The sequence below is a fragment of the Rutidosis leptorrhynchoides genome, chromosome 9 (genome assembly GCF_046630445.1).
Source record: "Rutidosis leptorrhynchoides isolate AG116_Rl617_1_P2 chromosome 9, CSIRO_AGI_Rlap_v1, whole genome shotgun sequence".
Classification (NCBI taxonomy): domain Eukaryota; kingdom Viridiplantae; phylum Streptophyta; class Magnoliopsida; order Asterales; family Asteraceae; genus Rutidosis; species Rutidosis leptorrhynchoides.
Window position 1 is genome coordinate 362,272,351 of NC_092341.1, and position 18,613 is coordinate 362,290,963.

An 18,613-nucleotide genomic window follows, 5' to 3' on the forward strand; every position below is an offset into this window, starting at 1 on the left:
GTTGGTTTATTCGAAGATCGATTTACGTTCTGGATATCATCAAATACGAGTAAAGGAGGATGATATTCCAAAAACTGCTTTTAGGACGCGTTATGGTCATTACGAGTTTATGGTTATGCCGTTTGGATTGACTAACGCACCAGCTGTGTTCATGGACCTTATGAACCGAGTGTGTGGGCCATATCTTGACAAGTTTGTCATTGTTTTCATCGATGACATACTTATTTACTCAAAGAATGATCAAGAGCACGAAGAACATTTGAGAAAAGTGCTAGAAGTATTGAGGAAAGAAAAACTGTACGCTAAGATTTCAAAGTGTGCATTTTGGTTGGAAGAAGTTCAATTCCTCGGTCACATAGTGAACAAAGAAGGTATCCAGGTGGACCCGGCAAAGATCGAAACTGTTGAAAAGTGGGAAACCCCAAAAACTCCGAAGCATATACGTCAATTTTTAGGATTGGCTGGTTACTACAGAAGATTCATCCAAGATTTCTCCAAAATAGCAAAACCCTTGACTGCATTAACGTATAAAGGGAAGAAATTTGAATGGAAGGATGAACAAGAGAAGGCGTTTCAATTATTGAAGAAAAAGCTAACTACGGCACCTATATTGTCATTGCCTGAAGGGAATGATGATTTTGTGATTTATTGTGACGCATCAAAGCAAGGTCTCGGTTGTGTATTAATGCAACGGACGAAGGTGATTGCTTATGCGTCTAGACAATTGAAGATTCACGAGCAAAATTATACGACGCATGATTTGAAATTAGGCGCGGTTGTTTTTGCATTAAAGACTTGGAGGCACTACTTATATGGGGTCAAAAGTATTATATATACCGACCACAAAAGTCTTCAACACATATTTAATCAGAAACAACTGAATATGAGGCAGCGTAGGTGGATTGAATTGTTGAATGATTACGACTTTGAGATTCGTTACCACCCGGGGAAGGCAAATGTGGTAGCTGACGCCTTGAGCAGAAAGGACAGAGAACCCATTCGAGTAAAATCTATGAATATAATGATTCACACTAACCTTACTACTCAAATAAAGGAGGCGCAACAAGGAGTTTTAAAAGAGGGAAATTTAAAGGATAAAATACCCAAAGGATCGGAGAAGCATCTTAATATTCGGGAAGACGGAACCCGGTATAGGGCTGAAAGAATTTGGGTACCAAAATTTGGAGATATGAGAGAAATGGTACTTAGAGAAGCTCATAAAATCAGATACTCAATACATCCTGGAACGGGGAAGATGTACAAGGATCTTAAGAAACATTTTTGGTGGCCAGGTATGAAAGCCGATATTGCTAAATTTGTAGGAGAATGTTTGACGTGTTCTAAGGTCAAAGCTGAACATCAGAAACCATCAGGTCTACTACAACAACCTGAAATCCCAGAATGGAAATGGGAAAACATTACCATGGATTTCATTACTAAATTGCCAAGGACTGCAAGTGGTTATGATACTATTTGGGTAATAGTTGATCGTCTCACCAAGTCAGCACACTTCCTTCCAATAAGAGAAGATGACAAGATGGAGAAGTTAGCACGACTGTATTTGAAGGAAGTCGTCTCCAGACATGGAATACCAATCTCTATTATCTCTGATAGGGATGGCAGATTTATTTCAAGATTCTGGCAGACATTACAACAAGCATTGGGAACTCGTCTAGACATGAGTACTGCCTATCATCCACAAACTGATGGGCAGAGCTAAAGGACGATACAAATGCTTGAAGACATGCTACGAGCTTGTGTTATTGATTTCAGAAACAGTTGGGATCGACATCTACCGTTAGCAGAATTTTCCTACAACAACAGCTACCATTCAAGCATTGAGATGGCGCCGTTTGAAGCACTTTATGGTAGAAAGTGCAGGTCTCCGATTTGTTGGAGTGAAGTGGGGGATAGACAGATTACGGGTCCGGAGATAATACAAGAAACTACTGAGAAAATCATCCAAATTCAACAAAGATTGAAAACCGCCCAGAGTCGACAAAAGAGCTACGCGGACAGTAAAAGAAAAGATATAGAGTTTGAAATTGGAGAAATGGTCATGCTTAAGGTTTCACCTTGGAAAGGCGTTGTTCGATTTGGTAAACGGGGGAAACTAAATCCAAGGTACATTGGACCATTCAAGATTATAGATCGTGTCGGACCAGTAGCTTACCAACTGGAGCTACCTCAACAACTCGCGGCTGTACATAACACTTTTCACGTCTCAAATTTGAAGAAATGTTTTGCTAAAGAAGATCTCACTATTCCGTTGGACGAAATCCAAATCAATGAAAAACTTCAATTCATTGAAGAACCCGTCGAAATAATGGATTGTGAGGTTAAGAGACTTAAACAAAACAAGATACCGATTGTTAAGGTTCGATGGAATGCTCGTAGAGGACCCGAGTTCACCTGGGAGCGTGAAGATCAGATGAAGAAGAAATACCCGCATTTATTTCCAGACGTATCCTCCAACTGCTTAAAATTTCGGGACGAAATTTATTTAACGGGTAGGTACTGTAGTGACCCGAACTTTTCCATGTTTATATATATATTAAATGAAATTGTTATTTACATGATTAAGTGTTTCCAACATGTTAAGCAATCAAACTTGTTAAGACTTGATTAATTGAAATAGGTTTCATATAGACAATTGACCACCCAAGTTGACCGGTGATTCACGAACGTTAAAACTTGTAAAAACTATACAATGACATATATATGGTTATATATATAGTTAACATGATTTTATTATAAGTATGTATCTCATTAGGTATTTTAACAATGAGTTATATACATAAAAAATGAGACTATTAATTTAAGAAACTCGAAAACGATATATATAACGATTATCGTTATAACAACGTCTTACTAGGTACATATGAATCATATTAAGATATTGATACACTTGTTAAATTATGTTAAATGATAATTAAATATATTATTAAGTATATTAACAATGAAATACATATGTAAAAGTAAGACTACTAACTTAATGATTTCGAAACGAGACATATATGTAACGATTATCGTTGTAACGACATTTAACTGTATATATATATCATACTAAGATATATTATATATCATAATATCATGATAATATAACAATTTAACATCTCATTTGTTATAATAAACAATGGGTTAACAACATTCAACAAGATCGTTAACCTAAAGGTTTCAAAACAACATTTACATGTAACGACTAACGATGACTTAACGACTCAGTTAAATTGTATATACATGTAGTGTTTTAATATGTATTTATACACTTTTGAAAGACTTCAAGACACTTATCAAAATACTTCTACTTAACAAAAATGCTTACAATTACATCCTCGTTCAGTTTCATCAATAATTCTACTCGTATTCGTACTCGTACAATACACAGCTTTTAGATGTATGTACTATTGGTATATACACTCCAATGATCAGCTCTTAGCAGTCCATGTGAGTCACCTAACACATGTGGGAACCATCATTTGGCAACTAGCATGAAATATCTCATAAAATTACAAAAATATGAGTAATCATTCATGACTTATTTACATGAAAACAAAATTACATATCCTTTATATCTAATCCATACATCAACGACCAAAAACACCTACAAACACTTTCATTCTTCAATTTTCTTCATCTAATTGATCTCTCTCAAGTTATATCTTCAAGTTCTAAGTGTTCTTCATAAATTCCAAAAGTTCTAGTTTCATAAAATCAAGAATACTTCCAAGATTGCAAGTTTACTTCCAAGTTTTCTAAATCCATTCCAAGTAATCATCCAAGATCAAGAAACCTTTGTTACTTACAGTAGGTTATCTTTCTAATACAAGGTAATAATCATATTCAAACTTTAATTCAATTTCTAAAACTATAACAATCTTATTTCGAGTGAAAATCTTACTTGAAATTGTTTTCGTGTCATGATTCTGCTTCAAGAACTTTCAAGCCATCCAAGGATCCTTTGAAGCTAGATCTATTTTTCTCATTTCCAGTAGGTTTATCCAAGGAACTTGAGGTATTAATGATGTTCATAACATCATTCAATTCATACATATAAAGCTATCTTATTCGAAGGTTTAAACTTGTAATCACTAGAACATAGTTTAGTTAATTCTAAACTTGTTCGCAAATAAAAGTTAATCCTTCTAACTTGACTTTTAAAATCAACTAAACACATGTTCTATATCTATATGATATGCTAACTTAATGATTTAAAACCTGGAAACACCGTAAAACTGGATTTACGCCGTCGTAGTAACACCGCGGGCTGTTTTGGGTTAGCTAATTAAAAACTATGATAAACTTTAATTTAAAAGTTGTTATTCTGGGAAAATGATTTTTATTATGAACATGAAACTATATCCAAAAATTATGGTTAAACTCAAAGTGGAAGTATGTTTTCTAAAATGGTCATCTAGACGTCGTTCTTTCGACTGAAATGACTACCTTTACAAAAATGACTTGTAACTTATTTTTCCGACTATAAACCTATACTTTTTCTGTTTAGATTCATAAAATAGAGTTCAATATGAAACCATAGCAATTTGATTCACTCAAAACGGATTTAAAATGAAGAAGTTATGGGTAAAACAAGATTGAATAATTTTTCTCATTTTAGCCACGTGAAAATTGGTAACAAATCTATTACAACCATAACTTAATCAACTTGTATTGTATATTATGTAATCTTGAGATACCATAGACACGTATACAATGTTTCGACCTATCATGTCGACACATCTATATATATTTCGGAACAACCATAGACACTCTATATGTGAATGTTGGAGTTAGCTATACAGGGTTGAGGTTGATTCCAAAATATATATAGTTTGATTTGTGATCAATACTGAGATACGTATACACTGGGTCGTGGATTGATTCAAGATAATATTTATCGATTTATTTCTGTACATCTAACTGTGGACAACTAGTTGTAGGTTACTAATGAGGACAGCTGACTTAATAAACTTAAAACATCAAAATATATTAAAAGTGTTGTAAATATATTTTGAACATACTTTGTTATATATGTATATATTGTTATAGGTTCGTGAATCAACCAGTGGCCAAATCTTACTTCCCGACGAAGTAAAAATCTGTGAAAGTGAGTTATAATCCCACTTTTAAAATCTAATATTTTTGGGATAAGAATACATGCAGGTTTTATAAATGATTTACAAAATAGACACAAGTACGTGAAACTACATTCTATGGTTGAATTATCGAAATCGAATATGCCCCTTTTTATTAAGTCTGGTAATCTAAGAATTAGGGAACAGACACCCTAATTGACGCGAATCCTAAAGATAGATCTATTGGGCCTAACATGTAGTGACCCGAACTTTTCCATGTTTATATATATTAATTGAGATTGATATTTACATGATTAAATATTTCCAACATGTTAAGCAATCAAACTTGTTAAGACTTGATTAATTGAAATATGTTTCATATAGACAATTGACCACCCAAGTTGACCGGTGATTCACGAACGTTAAAACTTGTAAAAACTATATGATGACATATATATGGATATATATATATTTAACATGATACTATGATAAGTAAACATATCATTAAGTATATTAACAATGAACTACATATGTAAAAACAAGACTACTAACTTAATGATTTTTAAACGAGACATATATGTAACGATTATCGTTGTAAAGACATTTAATGTATATATATCATATTAAGAGATATTCATACATGATACTATCATGATAATATAATAATTTAAAATCTCATTTGATATTATAAACATTGGGTTAACAACATTTAACAAGATCGTTAACCTAAAGGTTTCAAAACAACACTTACATGTAACGACTAACGATGACTTAACGACTCAGTTAAAATGTATATACACGTAGTGTTTTAATATGTATTTATACACTTTTGAAAGACTTCAATACACTTATCAAGATACTTCTACTTAACAAAAATGCTTACAATTACATCCTCGTTCAGTTTCATCAACAATTCTACTCGTATGCACCCGTATTCGTACTCGTACAATACACAGCTTTTAGATGTATGTACTATTGGTATATACACTCCAATGATCAGCTCTTAGCAGCCCATGTGAGTCACCTAACACATGTGGGGACCATCATTTGGAAACTAGCATGAAATATCTCATAAAATTACAAAAATATGAGTAATCATTCATGACTTATTTACATGAAAACAAAATTACATATCCTTTATATCTAATCCATACACCAACGACCAAAAACACCTACAAACACTTTCATTCTTCAATTTTCTTCATCTAATTGATCTCTCTCAAGTTCTATCTTCAAGTTCTAAGTGTTCTTCATATATTCTACAAGTTCTAGTTACATAAAATCAAGAATACTTTCAAGTTTGCTAGCTCACTTCCAATCTTGTAAGGTGATCATCCAACCTCAAGAAATCTTTGTTTCTTACAGTAGGTTATTATTCTTATACAAGGTAATAATCATATTCAAACTTTGATTCAATTTCTATAACTATAACAATCTTATTTCAAGTGATGATCTTACTTGAACTTGCTTTCGTGTCATGATTCTGCTTCAAGAACTTCGAGCCATCCAAGGATCCGTTGAAGCTAGATCCATTTTTCTATTTTCCAGTTGGTTTATCCAAGGAACTTAAGGTAGTAATGATGTTCATAACATCATTCGATTCATACATATAAAGCTATCTTATTCGAAGGTTTAAACTTGTAATCACTAGAACATAGTTTAGTTAATTCTAAACTTGTTCACAAACAAAAGTTAATCCTTCTAACTTGACTTTTAAAATCAACTAAACACATGTTCTATATCTATATGATATTCTAACTTAATGATTTAAAACCTGGAAACACGAAAAACACCGTAAAACCGGATTTACGCCGTCGTAGTAACACCGCGGGCTGTTTTGGGTTAGTTAATTAAAAACTATGATAAACTTTGATTTAAAAGTTGTTATTCTGAGAAAATGATTTTTATTATGAACATGAAACTATATCCAAAAATTATGGTTAAACTCAAAGTGGAAGTATGTTTTCTAAAATGGTCATCTAGACGTCGTTCTTTCGACTGAAATGACTACCTTTACAAAAACGACTTGTAACTTATTTTTCTGACTATAAACCTATACTTTTTCTGTTTAGATTCATAAAATAGAGTTCAATATGAAACCATAGCAATTTGATTCACTCAAAACGGATTTAAAATGAAGAAGTTATGGGTAAAACAAGATTGGATAATTTTTCTCATTTTAGTTACGTGAAAATTGGTAACAAATCTATTCCAACCATAACTTAATCAACTTGTATTGTATATTATGTAATCTTGAGATACCATAGACGCGTATACAATGTTTCGACCTATCATGTCGACACATCTATATATATTTCGGAACAACCATAGACACTCTATATGTGAATGTTGGAGTTAGCTATACAGGGTTGAGGTTTGATTCCAAAATATATATAGTTTGAGTTGTGATCAATACTGAGATACGTATACACTGGGTCGTGGATTGATTCAAGATAATATTTATCGATTTATTTCTGTACATCTAACTGTGGACAACTAGTTGTAGGTTACTAACGAGGACAGCTGACTTAATAAACTTAAAACATCAAAATATATTAAAAGTGTTGTAAATATATTTTGAACATACTTTGATATATATGTATATATTGTTATAGGTTCGTGAATCAACCAGTGGCCAAGTCTTACTTCCCGACGAAGTAAAAATCTGTGAAAGTGAGTTATAGTCCCACTTTTAAAATCTAATATTTTTGGGATGAGAATACATGCAGGTTTTATAAATGATTTACAAAATAGACACAAGTACGTGAAACTACATTCTATGGTTGAATTATCGAAATCGAATATGCCCCTTTTTATTAAGTCTGGTAATCTAAGAATTAGGGAACAGACACCCTAATTGACGCGAATCCTAAAGATAGATCTATTGGGCCTAACAAACCTCATCCAAAGTACCGGATACTTTAGTACTTCAAAATTTATATCATATTCGAAGGGTGTCCCGGAATGATGGGGATATTCTTATATATGCATCTTGTTAATGTCGGTTACCAGGTGTTCACCATATGAATGATTTTTATCTCTATGTATGGGATGTGTATTGAAATATGAAATCTTGTGGTCTATTGTTACGATTTGATATATATAGGTTAAACCTATAACTCACCAACATTTTTGTTGACGTTTAAAGCATGTTTATTCTCAGGTGAATACTAAGAGCTTCTGCTGTTGCATACTAAAATAAGGACAAGATTTGGAGTCCATGTTTGTATGATATTGTGTAAAAACTGCATTCAAGAAACTGATTTCGATGTAACATATTTGTATTGTAAACAATTATGTAATGGTCATGTGTAAACAGGATATTTTAGATTATCATTATTTGATAATCTACGTAAAGCTTTTTAAACCTTTATTTATGAAATAAAGATTATGGTTTGTTTTAAAAATGAATGCAGTCTTTGAAAAACGTCTCATATAGAGGTCAAAACCTCGCAACGAAATCAATTAATATGGAACGTTTTTAATCGATAAGAACGGGACATTTCAGAATAGCTGTCGGAATCTGAGGAACTCGAACTGGTTGAGGAATCCATTTCGTACGATCAGATGAAGGATTTTCGATAAGAAATAGATTATAGGATGTAGATTAGTATCCTGCATTACAAAATTTATATATGCATATATAATACTAAAATCCCATAAGTTACGGAGAAATCTACGGAAACTGCCAGGCAAAGTCTACAGTAACAGATACGCTAAGATAAAAATTTTGTCTATACACTATCGATGTAATAGTGGCAGTAAGATGTGTCTAAACTTAAAGATGATAAGCAAGTAATTTCCGACAAGAAATGATAAGCAAAACTTATAATATGCGGCTAAGGTCGAAGTCCAGACTCACTAATGCATCCTAACAACTATCAGTTAGACACACTAATGCAAGACCTGGTTCGCTAAGACCACCGCTCTGATACCACCTGTGATGACCCCGACCAAATCCACCTGGACGAAGTCTTCAACATTTGGTCCCATTGCGATGATCGACTCCAAGTAATGTCCTTAAAATGAGCTAATGCACAGCGGAAGACTTAATTCGAACCTGAGAATAAACATGCTTAAAAGTGTCAACCAAAAGGTTGGTGAGTTCATAGGTTTATCATAACAATCATTTCAATATATTAATAGACCACAAGATTTCATAATCATAAACATAATACACTCGCAAGTGTATGTAAAGCATTCTGTAGTGACCCGAACTTTTCCATGTTTATATATATATTAAATGAAATTGTTATTTACATGATTAAGTGTTTCCAACATGTTAAGCAATCAAACTTGTTAAGACTTGATTAATTGAAATATGTTTCATATAGACAATTGACCACCCAAGTTGACCGGTGATTCACGAACGTTAAAACTTGTAAAAACTATATGATGACATATATATGGATATATATATAGTTAACATGATACTATGATAAGTAAACATATCATTAAGTATATTAACAATGAACTACATATGTAAAAACAAGACTACTAACTTAATGATTTTTAAACGAGACATATATGTAACGATTATCGTTGTAAAGACATTTAATGTATATATATCATATTAAGAGATATTCATACATGATAATATCATGATAATATAATAATTTAAAATCTCATTTGATATTATAAACATTGGGTTAACAAAATTTAACAAGATCGTTAACCTAAAGGTTTCAAAACAACACTTACATGTAACGACTAACGATGACTTAACGACTCAGTTAAAATGTATATACATGTAGTGTTTTAATATGTATTTATACACTTTTGAAAGACTTCAATACACTTATCAAAATACTTCTACTTAACAAAAATGCTTACAATTACATCCTCGTTCAGTTTCATCAACAATTCTACTCGTATGCACCCGTATTCGTACTCGTACAATACACAGCTTTTAGATGTATGTACTATTGGTATATACACTCCAATGATCAGCTCTTAGCAGCCCATGTGAGTCACCTAACACATGTGGGAACCATCATTTGGCAACTAGCATGAAATATCTCATAAAATTACAAAAATATGAGTAATCATTCATGACTTATTTACATGAAAACAAAATTACATATCCTTTATATCTAATCCATACACCAACGACCAAAAACACCTACAAACACTTTCATTCTTCAATTTTCTTCATCTAATTAATCTCTCTCAAGTTCTATCTTCAAGTTCTAAGTGTTCTTCATATATTCTACAAGTTCTAGTTACATAAAATCAAGAATACTTTCAAGTTTGCTAGCTCACTTCCAATCTTGTAAGGTGATCATCCAACCTCAAGAAATCTTTGTTTCTTACAGTAGGTTATCATTCTAATACAAGGTAATAATCATATTCAAACTTTGGTTCAATTTCTATAACTATAACAATCTTATTTCAAGTGATGATCTTACTTGAACTTGTTTTCGTGTCATGATTCTGCTTCAAGAACTTCGAGCCATCCAAGGATCCGTTGAAGCTAGATCCATTTTTCTCTTTTCCAGTAGGTTTATCCAAGGAACTTAAGGTAGTAATGATGTTCATAACATCATTCGATTCATACATATAAAGCTATCTTATTCGAAGGTTTAAACTTGTAATCACTAGAACATAGTTTAGTTAATTCTAAACTTGTTCGCAAACAAAAGTTAATCCTTCTAAATTGACTTTTAAAATCAACTAAACACATGTTCTATATCTATATGATATGCTAACTTAATGATTTAAAACCTGGAGACACGAAAAACACCGTAAAACCGGATTTACGCCGTCGTAGTAACACCGCGGGCTGTTTTGGGTTAGTTAATTAAAAACTATGATAAACTTTGATTTAAAAGTTGTTATTCGGAGAAAATGATTTTTATTATGAACATGAAACTATATACAAAAATTATGGTTAAACTCAAAGTGGAAGTATGTTTTCTAAAATGGTCATCTAGACGTCGTTCTTTCGACTGAAATGACTACCTTTACAAAAACAACTTGTAACTTATTTTTCCGACTATAAACCTATACTTTTTCTGTTTAGATTCATAAAATAGAGTTCAATATGAAACCATAGAAATTTGATTCACTCAAAACGGATTTAAAATGAAGAAGTTATGGGTAAAACAAGATTGGATAATTTTTCTCATTTTAGCTACGTGAAAATTGGTAACAAATCTATTCCAACCATAAATTAATCAACTTGTATTGTATATTATGTAATCTTGAGATACCATAGACACGTATACAATGTTTCGACCTATCATGTCCACACATCTATATATATTTCGGAACAACCATAGACACTCTATATGTGAATGTTGGAGTTAGCTATACAGGGTTGAGGATTGATTCCAAAATATATATAGTTTGAGTTGTGATCAATACTGAGATACGTATACACTGGGTCGTGGATTGATTCAAGATAATATTTATCGATTTATTTTTGTACATCTAACTGTGGACAACTAGTTGTAGGTTACTAACGAGGACAGCTGACTTAATAAACTTAAAACATCAAAATATATTAAAAGTGTTGTAAATATATTTTGAACATACTTTAATATACATGTATATATTGTTATAGGTTCGTGAATCAACAGTGGCCAAGTCTTACTTCTCGACGAAGTAAAAATCTGTGAAAGTGAGTTATAGTCCCACTTTTAAAATCTAATATTTTTGGGATGAGAATACATGCAGGTTTTATAAATGATTTACAAAATAGACACAAGTACGTGAAATTACATTCTATGGTTGAATTATCGAAATCGAATATGCCCCTTTTTATTAAGTCTGGTAATCTAAGAATTAGGGAACAGACACCCTAATTGAAGCGAATCCTGAAGATAGATCTATTGGGCCTAACAAACCCCATCCAAAGTACCGGATGATTTAGTACTTCGAAATTTATATCATATCCGAAGGGTGTCCCGGAATGATGGGGATATTCTTATATATGCATCTTGTTAATGTCGGTTACCAGGTGTTCACCATATGAATGATTTTTATCTCTATGTATGGGATGTGTATTGAAATATGAAATCTTGTGGTCTATTATTATGATTTGATATATATAGGTTAAACCTATAACTCACCAACATTTTTGTTGACGTTTTAAGCATGTTTATTCTCAGGTGATTATTAAGAGCTTCCGCTGTCGCATACTTAAATAAGGACAAGATTTGGAGTCCATGCTTGTATGATATTGTGTAAAAACTGCATTCAAGAAACTTATTTTGTTGTAACATATTTGTATTGTAAACCATTATGTAATGGTCGTGTGTAAACAGGATATTTTAGATTATCATTATTTGATAATCTACGTAAAGCTTTTTAAACCTTTATTGATGAAATAAAGGTTATGATTTGTTTTAAAATGAATGCAGTCTTTGAAAAACGTCTCATATAGAGGTCAAAACCTCGCAACGAAATCAATTAATATGGAACATTTTTAATCAATAAGAACGGGACATTTCAGTTGGTATCCGAGCGTTGGTCTTAGAGAACCAGAATTTTGCATTAGTGTGTCTTATCGAGTTTGTTAGGATGCATTAGTGAGTTTGGACTTCGACCGTGTTTACTTGAAAAATGATTGCTTAACAAATTTTGTTGGAAACTATATATTTTTAACATGTGAATATTATGTGATATATTAATCTCTTAATGCGTTTGATATTATGTGATAGATGTCTACCTCTAGAACAAGTCCCATTGACTCACCTAATAATAATGAAGAGTCAAATGTAAATTGGAATGATTCGTGGACTGATTCACAAGTTCCCGAAGAGGAACCGGAAGAAGAGTCGGAACCGGAAGAATAATCGGAACCGGAAGAAGAATCGAAACCGGATGAAGAAATAGAACCGGTGGGGGAAATAATAAAACGGTTAAGTAAAAGAAAATCCTCAACCAACCGACCAAGGTTAATTATGGTCAATGGTGTTTCCGCCAAGGAAGCAAAATATTGGGAGGATTACCAATTCTCCGATGAATCGGATTCCGACGAGAATTCCGATGATGTTATAGAAATTACCCCAACTGAATTTAAAAAGGCAAAAGAAAATAATAAGGGAAAGGGCATAAAAATAGAGAAATCTAATTCCAACCCCGATGAACTTTATATGTATCGTCAACCCCCGAAGTCCTTAAGTTGTAACAATGACCCGGGAACCTCTAAACCACCAGGTTTTTCTAAACCGTTGTGGAAAACGACAGCTAGTATTAGGGGAACATCATATATCCCTAGAAACTTGGCAAAACGAACCAAAACCGAAGAAGAAGAAACGAGCGAGTCGGAATAAGATAGTTGTATTCGTGTGGTGTAATATATGTAATATAGTGTGCTTATGCTTTATGATATATGTAAAAATTGCTTGTATTAATAAGTATTTTTTTATGAATCTAACTCTTGTCTATTTTACAGTTTAAAAACACAAAATGGATAGACAACCCAATATTTTAAGAGACCTACCCGGAGACATGATTGATGAAATCCTGTCTAGAGTCGGTCAGAATTCCTCGGCACAACTATTTAAGGCGAGATCAGTTTGTAGGACATTCGAAGAACGTTCCAAGAATGTCTTGGTTTATAAGAGACTTTCGTTTGAAAGATGGGGGATATCACATTGGGAAACTCATAAGTTACGATGTGTTTACTTTGACGCATATATTGCGGGGAACCCAAATGCTATTTTACGCAATGGGTTAAGAAATTATTTTGACTCAATATATCCGAATATTGGACTTCGTGATTTAGAAAAAGCGGCTAACATGCAACATAAAGAAGCATGTTATGCTTACGGATTAGTAATGTTCGCTTCTCACCAAAGTGAGAACAAGAACATCGGGCTACAACTATTAAACAAAACGTTCCCACAAGTGACGGAGTCGGTAATTGGGGTAAGAAATGAGGTTTTTAGATTGTTACGGGACTGTTGGACATTACGTAACCCTCGTCCCTTTGACGATGTTACAACACGCTGTCTTATCAACGGCCATAACGGTTATGTTCCACAAGACCAAGGATGGAAAGTAGTCCTAGTAAAACCAGAATGCATGACTTGTTTCTGGACGTATGAATTACGTGTCTTTATTGCCTTTGCTGAACGACTTGTGTACTAGCTAGAATTATCTTCACAACTATCTTGTATCAAATTTATTGTGTGCTATATTTCATGCTATATGTAAAATAAGCGATATTGTAAGTTTGTAAAATATTGTGTAAAAGTTTGAACGCGAAATATTATTATAATCAGTTTTTCATATAGAATTGTAGTAGTTGAATTGTATATTAGCTACTAAGTATGAACTTAACGGGTAGGTACTACCCGAATTTAAACTTATAAAACGCTAATATGAAGAAAAAGCTTTTATAAATGAGTTCATATTATGCTACGAAATACTATTAACTACTCTTAATATTCTGTATGATTAACTTGTTCCATTTGACTATTTTGAAGGAAATGGCACCGACTACTCGACACACCGTGAATATGAATGAAGAGGAATTCCGTACTTTTCTAGCTTCAAACATAGCTGCAGTACAGGCTGCGCTACATACCAACAATAACCTTGGATCTAGCAGTACAGGAAATCGTGTAGGATGCACCTACAAAGAATTCACTGCCTGCAAACCTTTGGAATTTGATGGAACCGAAGGACCGATCGGATTGAAACGGTGGACCGAGAAGGTCGAATCGGTGTTTGCCATAAGTAAGTGTACTAAAGAGGACAAAGTGAAGTACGCTACGCATACCTTCACAGGTTCTGCGTTAACATGGTGGAATACCTATCTAGAGCAAGTGGGACAAGACGATGCGTACGCACTACCGTGGTCAGCATTCAAGCACTTGATGAACTAGAAGTACCGTCCCAGAACCGAGGTCAATAAGCTCAAGACAGAACTTAGAGGGTTACGAACCCAAGGATTTGATATTACCACGTACGAAAGACGATTCACAGAATTGTGCCTATTGTGTCCGGGAGCATTCGAAGATGAGGAAGAGAAGATCGACGCGTTTGTGAAAGGATTACCGGAAAGAATCCAAGAAGATATAAGTTCACACGAGCCCGCCTCCATTCAACAGGCATGTAGAATGGCTCACAAACTAGTGAACTAGATTGAAGAAAGAATTAAAGAACAGACTGCTGAAGAGGCTAATGTGAAGCAAGTTAAAAGAAAGTGGGAGGAAAACGGTGATAAGAATCACCAATACAACAACAACAACAATTACAACAATAATCGCAACAATTATCCCAACAATCACAACATCAATCGCAACTACAACAAACGGCCCAACAACAACAACAACAACAACAACAACAACAACAGCAGCAGCAACTACAACAATCATCCCAACAACAATAATAACCGCAACAACAACAACAACAATCAGAAGCAGCTATGCCAAAGGTGTGAAAAGTATCACTCGGGGTTCTGCACCAAATTTTGGAACAAGTGTAAAAGAAATGGTCATAGCGCGGCGAAGTGTGAGGTCTACGGACCAGGGGTTAATAGAACGAAAGGAATAAATGGTGTCGGAACGAGTAACGGCGGAGCAAGTAGTGTCGGAGCAAGTTATGCCAATGTAGTTTGTTATAAATGTGGAAAACCGGGCCACATTATTAGAAATTGCCCGAACCAGGAGAACACGAATGGACAAGGCCGCGGAAGAGTTTTCAATATTAATGCTGCAGAGGCACAGGAAGACCCGGAGCTTGTTACGGGTACGTTTCTTATTAACAATAAATCTTCTTACGTTTTATTTGATTCGGGTGCGGATAGAAGCTATATGAGTAGAGATTTTTGTGCTAAATTAAGTTGTCCATTGACGCCTTTGGATAGTAAATTTTTACTCGAATTAGCAAATGGTAAATTAATTTCAGCAGATAATATATGTCGGAATCGAGAAATTAAACTGGTTAGTGAAACATTTAAGATTGATTTGATACCAGTAGAGTTAGGGAGTTTTGATGTGATAATCGGTATGGACTGGTTGAAAGAAGTGAAAGCAGAGATCGTTTGTTACAAAAATGCAATTCGCATTATACGAGAAAAAGGAAAACCCTTAATGGTGTACGGAGAAAAGGGCAACACGAAGCTACATCTTATTAGTAATTTGAAGGCGCAAAAACTAATAAGAAAAGGTTGCTATGCTGTTCTAGCACACGTCGAGAAAGTACAAACTGAAGAAAAGAGCATCAATGATGTTCCCATTGCAAAAGAATTTCCCGATGTATTTCTGAAAGAATTACAGGGATTACCCCCACATCGATCCATTGAATTTCAAATAGATCTTGTACCAGGAGCTGCACCAATAGCTCGTGCTCCTTACAGACTCGCACCCAGCGAGATGAAAGAACTGCAAAGCCAATTACAAGAACTTTTAAAGCGTGGTTTCATTCGACCAAGCACATCACCGTGGGGAGCTCCTGTTTTATTTGTCAAGAAGAAAGATGGTACATTCAGGTTGTGTATCGACTACCGAGAGTTGAACAAACTTACCATCAAGAACCGCTACCCACTACCGAGAATCGATGACTTATTTAATCAACTACAAGGCTCGTCTGTTTATTCAAAGATTGACTTACGTTCCGGGTATCATCAAATGCGGGTGAAAGAAGATGATATTCCAAAGACTGCTTTCAGAACACGTTACGGTCATTACGAGTTTATGGTCATGCCATTTGGTTTAACTAATGCACCAGCTGTGTTCATGGACCTTATGAACCGAGTGTGTGGACCATACCTTGACAAGTTTGTCATTGTTTTCATTGATGACATACTTATTTACTCAAAGAATGACCAAGAACACGGTGAACATTTGAGAAAGGTGTTAGAAGTATTGAGGAAGGAAGAATTGTACGCTAAGTTTTCAAAGTGTGCATTTTGGTTGGAAGAAGTTCAATTCCTCGGTCACATAGTGAACAAAGAAGGTATTAATGTGGATCCGGCAAAGATAGAAACTGTTGAAAAATGGGAAACCTCGAAAACTCCGAAACACATACGCCAGTTTTTAGGACTAGCTGGTTACTACAGAAGGTTCATCTAAGACTTTTCCAGAATAGCAAAACCCTTGACTGCATTAACGCATAAAGGGAAGAAATTTGAATGGAATAATGAACAAGAGAAAGCGTTTCAGTTATTGAAGAAAAAGCTAACTACGGCACCTATATTGTCATTGCCTGAAGGGAATGATGATTTTGTGATTTATTGTGACGCATCAAAGCAAGGTCTCGGTTGTGTATTAATGCAACGAACGAAGGTGATTGCTTATGCGTCTAGACAATTGAAGATTCACGAACAAAATTATACGACGCATGATTTGGAATTAGGCGCGGTTGTTTTTGCATTAAAGACTTGGAGGCACTGCTTATATGGGGTCAAAAGTATTATATATACCGACCACAAAAGTCTTCAACACATATTTAATCAGAAACAACTGAATATGAGGCAGCGTAGGTGGATTGAATTGTTGAATGATTACGACTTTGAGATTCGTTACGACCCAGGAAAGGCAAATGTGGTAGCCGATGCCTTGAGCAGAAAGGACAGAGAACCCATTCGAGTAAAATCTATGAATATAATGATTCATGATAACCTTACTACTCAAATAAAGGAGGCGCAACAAGGAGTTTTAAAAGAGGGAAATTTAAAGGATGAAATACCCAAAGGATCGGAGCATCATCTTAATATTCGGGAAGACGGAACCCGGTATGGTGCTGAAAGGATTTGGGTACCAAAATTTGGAGATATGAGAGAAATGGTACTTAGAGAAGCTCATAAAACCAGATACTCAATACATCCTGGAACGGGGAAGATGTACAAGGATCTCAAGAAACATTTTTGGTGGCCGGGTATGAAAGCCGATGTTGCTAAATACGTAGGAGAATGTTTGACGTGTTCTAAGGTCAAAGCTGAGCATCAGAAACCATCAGGTCCACTTCAACAACCCGAAATCCCAGAATGGAAATGGGAAAACATTACCATGGATTTCATCACTAAATTGCCAAGGACTGCAAGTGGTTTTGATACTATTTGGGTAATAGTTGATCGTCTCACCAAATCAGCACACTTCCTGCCAATAAGAGAAGATGACAAGATGGAGAAGTTAGCACGACTGTATTTGAAGGAAGTCGTCTCCAGACATGGAATACCAATCTCTATTATCTCTGATAGGGATGGCAGATTTATTTCAAGATTCTGGCAGACATTACAGCAAGCATTAGGAACTCGTCTAGACATGAGTACTGCCTATCATCCATAAACTGATGGGCAGAGTGAAAGGACGATACAAACGCTTGAAGACATGCTACGAGCATGTGTTATTGATTTCGGAAACAGTTGGGATCGACATCTACCGTTAGCAGAATTTTCCTACAATAACAGCTACCATTCAAGCATTGAGATGGCACCGTTTGAAGCACTTTATGGTAGAAAGTGCAGGTCTCCGATTTGTTGGAGTGAAGTGGGGGATAGATAGATTACGGGTCCGGAGATTATACAAGAAACTACCGAGAAGATCATCCAAATTCAACAACGGTTAAAAACCGCCCAAAGT